Here is a 6,180-nt window from a genome sequence, read left to right on the forward strand (position 1 = left end):
GGTTTTCCAGGAATTCTCAGATAACAAAGTCATTTTGTCTGGAAAAGTCTCATTTTATAATTAAGAATCAATTCAAAACTACAGTGCTTAATGTGAAAATTTTCTTCCTTCCCCATTTCAACCTGCACTCCCAGTTTGGGCCTGCACATTCAACTTTTTCTCAATTTCCTTTCTTGCTTCCCCCCACCCTTCCCCCACTCTGTGGGCTTCCCTTTCTCCATGAAAGACTGAAGGTGGGACTGGGGTCAGGAGAGGGAAGGGAAAAAAAACTAAGGATACAGAGAGAAATGCCTTGCTTGACCAAAACTGATTTCAATCTGACACGGTTGCTGATTCATAAAACTGACTCTCACCCCTGAGATGTAAGGGAAGTTTCCTTGGAGGCCCCTGCTCTCACTGAGACTGCTTACCTGAAGAACTAGAAGGATTCATTTACTCAGGTTCATGACTCACAATTCCTCCCTCCAGCTCCTGACTTCCACCACATGCCTGTAGCCTTTCTTGGACAAGCTTGCCCTGCCTTCTCAACCCCAAAGTACCTGGGCAGTACCTAAGGCATTTTGAGGCAAGCTTTCTTTCTCACATGTGGCCCACCTTTAATGCATGGAAAAGACTCATGTGTCAGTCCCCGTCCCGCCATCAAGACAGGAAACTCTAGCCAGAGCATCTTATTTTTAGGTTCTTCAAGCTTGTCTCAGACACCAGTCAACTGTGTCTCCCAAACAGTAGAGAACAGTATCAGGATATCCACTTTACCTTGGTATATCAGGATATACCACTTTACTTTGAAGCCCATTTTGCTTGACTTGAGGCTTAGAAGAAGCCTTTCATTCAGTCCATCTGAATGATGTAAGAGAATGAGCAGCATACTAAAAACTCTCTCTAAAAAAATCCTCTCATATCTCCAACCACCTCCTCTTGATCCCTCCAACTTCCTTGGGAGATTGGAGGTGGACGCTCTGTAAAATCAGTTCATAGCTACCATCTTCTCAAAATGTGTTTAAGTGATCTTGCACTCACCCTTGGCATGCAGTGTTTCTATTGTCTTTAGGCCTTAGATGAAAAAGGGTTTAAAGAGTCCCATTTTGCAACTGGGTAGCTAAAATCCTAGTCCTTTAGACTGCCAAACTGAGAAGGGCAATGGATTTCCATTAGAGGATCTGAACATGCCCTGCATTCAGTTGGCTCTTTGACATTTAAAGTCTGGGCAGACTGGCAGGTCCCATTTGCCAAGGAGCAATTACTTCTGTAGTAATTAGGTCTGAAATGATGTTTCCTCTTTGAATCAAAAGCAGTTATCTGCACAAGATAACATTCAACCAGTGCAGACACAGAAAGTAAATAAACAACCAATGTTTCTTCAACCAGGCACAGCACTGAATTTCATAGCAGAAAAAGATTCTGAGAGTATTAAACATTATAAGACTATAATCATAAGGATACCAAAGACATTTATTAATTAAAGCCAAAATCTGGACCATACACTGAAGCTATTACTTATATTATAATAGAAAAGGAAGAGAGGGAAAAAAGAGGAGAAAAGAAAAAATCCTAAATGAAAAGCGAAATTATAAAAATTTAGATAAACCGAGTATTCTAAAGATCAACTAGTTTAATTCTTATTTTACATAAAACAGTAACAATAGTAATAGGCAGCCCTAATGAGCATTTATTGTGTTTCAAGTACTTTATATATGTTATTTCACTTAATCATATGAAAGGCTGTGGTAGATTTGATTATTGTTCTTTTTTTAAAGTTAATTTATTTATTCTTTATGGGGGAGGGGGGAGAGGAGCAGAAAGAGAGTAAGAGAGAGAATCCCAAGAGGGTTCCACACTGTCAGCGCATGAGCCTGATGCAGTGCTCAACCCCACGAACCACAGGATCATGACTTGAGCTGAAACCAAGAGTTGGAGGCTTAACCAACTGAGTCACCCATGTGTCCCTTGATGATCTTGGGTCTTCACTCTCTCCCTCTCCCTGCTATGGAACCTTATAATGCACTGTACAGGGAAAGTATAATTTTCCCCCTCATCCCCACATTGATACCGGGCTTGGCCACGTGACTTGCTTTGACTAATTTGTTTTTTTGTTTGTTTGGTTTTTTTTGTTTTTTTTTTTTTGTTTTTTTTTTTAATTTTTTTTTCAACGTTTATTTATTTTTGGGACAGAGAGAGACAGAGCATGAACGGGGGAGGGGCAGAGAGAGAGGGAGACACAGAATCGGAAACAGGCTCCAGGCTCCGAGCCATCAGCCCAGAGCCTGACGCGGGGCTCAAACTCAAGGACCGCGAGATCATGACCTGGCTGAAGTCGGACGCTTAACCGACTGCGCCACCCAGGCGCCCCGACTAATTTGTTATTAGCACAGGTAACACAAGTAGAGGAATTATGTGTGTTTGTATGATTTGACTTGTCATCTTGTATTCTTGATATCATTGCTGGTACAGGGAGAATTAAAAAACATAAAAATGGAAGGAAAACTTCCAAACTCTTTCTATGAAGCCAGCATTACCTTGATTCCAAAACCAAAGACCCCACTAAAAGGGAGAACTATAGACCAATTTCACTGATGAACATGGACGCAAAAATCCTCAACAAGATATTAGCCAACAGGATCCAACAATACATTAAAAGAATTATTCATCATGAGCAAGTGGGATTTATACCTGGAATGCAGGCTGGTTCAGTATCTGCAAAACAATCAATGTGATTCATCACATTCATAAAAGAAAGGACAAAACCACATGATCCTCTCAATAGTTGCAGAGAAAGCATTTGACAAAATACAGCATCCTTTCTTGAAAAAAACCCTCGAGGAAGAAGGGATAGAAGGATTATACCTCAAGATCATAAACTCCATATATGAAACACCCACTGCTAATATCATCCTCAGTGGGGAAAAACTGAGAGCCTTCCCCCTAAGGTCAGAAACACAATAGGGATTTCCACTCTCACCACTGTTATTGAACATAGTATTGGAAGTCTTAGCCTCAGCAATCACACAACACAAAGGAATAAAGGCATCCAAATTGGCTAGGAGGAAGGCAAACTTTCACTCTTCTCAGATGACATGATACTCTGGAACCCCGAAAGATTCCACCAAAAAACTGCTGCTAGAACTGATCCATGAATTCAGCAAAGTTGCAGGATATAAAATCAATGCACAGAAATTGGTTGCATTCCTATATACCAATAATGAAGCAACAGGAAGAGAAATCAAGGAATCGATCCCATTTACAATTGCACCAAAAACCATAAAGTACTTAGGAATAAACATAAGCAAAGAGGTGAAAACTCTAAACACTGAAAACTATAGAAAGCTTATGAAAGACATTGAAGAAGACACAAAAAAATGGAAAAGATATTCCATACTCTTGGATAGGAAGAAGAAACATTGTTAAAATGTTGATACTACTCAAAGCAATCTACATATTCAATGCAATACCTATCAAAATGACACCAGCATTCTTCACAGAACTAGAACAAACCATCCTAAAATTTGTATGGAACCAGAAAAGACCCAAATAGCCAAAGCAATCTTGAAAAAGAAAACCGAAGCTGGAGGCATCACACTCCCGGACTTCAATCTGTAGTACAAAGCTGTAATCATCAAGACAGTATGGCACTGGCACAAAAACAGACACTCAGGGGGCGTCTGGGTGGTTTAGTCAGTTAAGCTTCCAACTTTGGCTCAAGTCATGATCTCACAGTTCGTGAGTTTGAACCCCACATCGGGCTCTGTGCTGACAGCTCAGAGCCTGGAGCCTGCTTCAGATTCTGTTTCTCCCTCTCTCTCTGCCCCTCCCCTGCTTGTGCTCTGTCTCTCTCTGTCTCCCAAAAATGAATAAACACTAAAAATTAAAAAAAAAAAAAAAAACAGACACTCAGATCAATGGAACAGAACATAGAACCTAGAAATGGACCCACAAACATATGGCCAACTAATCTTTGACAAAGCAGGAAAGAATAGCCAATGGAATAAAGACAGTCTCTTCAGCAAATGGTGCTGGGAAAACTGGACAGCGACATGCAGAAGAATGAACCTGGACCACTTTCTTACACCATTCACAAAAATAAACTCAAAATGGATGAAAGACCTCAATATAAGACAGGAAGCCATCAAAATCCTCGAGGAGAAAGCAGGCAAAAACCTCTTTAACCTTGGCCACAGCAACTTCTTACTCAACACGTCTCCGGAGGCAAGGGAAATAAAAGCAAAAATGAACTATTGGGACCTCATGAAAATAAAAAGCTTCTGCACAGCGAAGGAAACAATCAGCAAAACTAACAGGCAACCAACAGAATGGGAGAAGATATTTGTAAATGACATATCAAATAAAGGGTTAGTATCCAAAACCTATAAAGAACTTATCAAACCCAATACCCAAAAAAACAAATAATCCAGTGACGATGGGCAAAAGACATGAATAGACGCTTCTCCAAAGAAGACATTCAGATGGCCAACTGACACATGAAAAAATGCTCCACATCACTCATCATCAGTGAAATACAAATCAAAACCACAATGAGATACCACCTCACACCTGTCAGAATGGCTAACATTACCAACTCAGGCAACAATAGATGTTGGCAAGGATGTGGAGAAAGAGGATCTCTTTTGCACTGCTGGTAGGAATGAAAACTGGTGCAGCTACTCTGGCAAATGGTATGGAGGTTCCTCAAAAAATTAAAGACAGAACTACCTTACAACCTAGGAATTGCACTAGTAGGTATTTATCCAAGGGATACAGGTGTGCTGTTTCAAAGGGGCACATGCACCCCAATGTTTATAGCAGCACTATTCACAATAGCCAAAGTATTGGGGCGCCTGGGTGGCTCAGTCGGTTAAGCATCCGACTTCGGCTCAGGTCATGATCTCGCAGTCCATGAGTTCGAGCCCCACATCGGGCTCTGTGCTGACAGCTAGGAGCCTGGAGCCTGCTTCAGATTCTATGTCTCCCTCTCTCTCTGCCCCTCTCCTGCTCACACTCTGTCTCTTTCTCTCTCTCAAAAATAAATAAACATTTAAAAAAATTAAAAAAAAAAAAAACACAACAAACAATAGCCAAAGTATGGGAAGACCCCAAATGGCCACCAATGGATGAATGGATAAAGAAGATGTGGTATATATATATAATATATTATATTAGTCAGAGAAAGACAAGTATCATATGACTTCACTCATATGAAGAATTTAAGATACAAAACAGATGAACATAAGAGAAGGGAAGCAAAAATAATATAAAAACAGGGATGGGGACAAAACATAAAGGACTCTTCAATATAGAGAACAAACAGAGGGTTACTGGATGGGTTGTGGAAGGGGGGATGGGCTAAATTGGTACGGGGCATTACAGAATCTACTCCTGAAATCATTGTTGCACCATATGCTACCTAAGTTGGATGTAAGTTAAACAATAAATTAGATATACATCTTTACTGAAAGTCATAATATTTTACTGAAAGGCATAAACTATAAATAAATGAGAGAGGTACCACTTTCATGGGTTATATAAACATATGTATATATTGCAACCATGTTGACTATCACTAATATGTTCTATATATTCAATTTAGTTCCATTCACCATCCAATAAGGTTTTATGAGACATTAAAAGCTATTTTAAAAATCATATGTAGATTAGTGAACGGATAGTTATGTGACAGAACAATATAGTAAAATGTTCGTTGTAGCATCTAAGTAGTGGGTTCACCAACGTTAGCTGACTATACAATTCTTTCAACTTCTTTTCATTTTTGAAGCTTTTCATAATGCAATATTGAGGAGAAATCATATGGAAAGATCAAGGGCTTGAATAGGTCAGACATTCCTGAAAAGGAAGAACCAGGTGCTTTACCATATAAGAAAAGTTCGAATAGAAGTTATAATTGGGAAGCCTGCGTGGCTCAGTCGGTTAAGTGTCCTACTGTTGGTTTCTGCTCAGGTCATGATCTTATGGTTTGTGGGTTCAATCCCTGCATCGAGTTCTGCACTGTCAGATCTGCTTCAGATCCTCTGTCTCCCTCTCTCTGTCCTTACATCTCGTGCGTGCTCTCTCTCAAAAATAAATAAACATTAAAAAAAAGAAGTTAAAATAATTACGAAAGGGTGGCAGTTTGAGAATAGAAAAGTGCAAAATGGAATATAGTAGAATGCAGACATTTATGCCAGATCT

This window comes from Herpailurus yagouaroundi, unplaced genomic scaffold (genome assembly GCF_014898765.1).
Source record: "Herpailurus yagouaroundi ecotype Mexico unplaced genomic scaffold, PumYag 166, whole genome shotgun sequence".
NCBI lineage: Eukaryota > Metazoa > Chordata > Mammalia > Carnivora > Felidae > Herpailurus > Herpailurus yagouaroundi.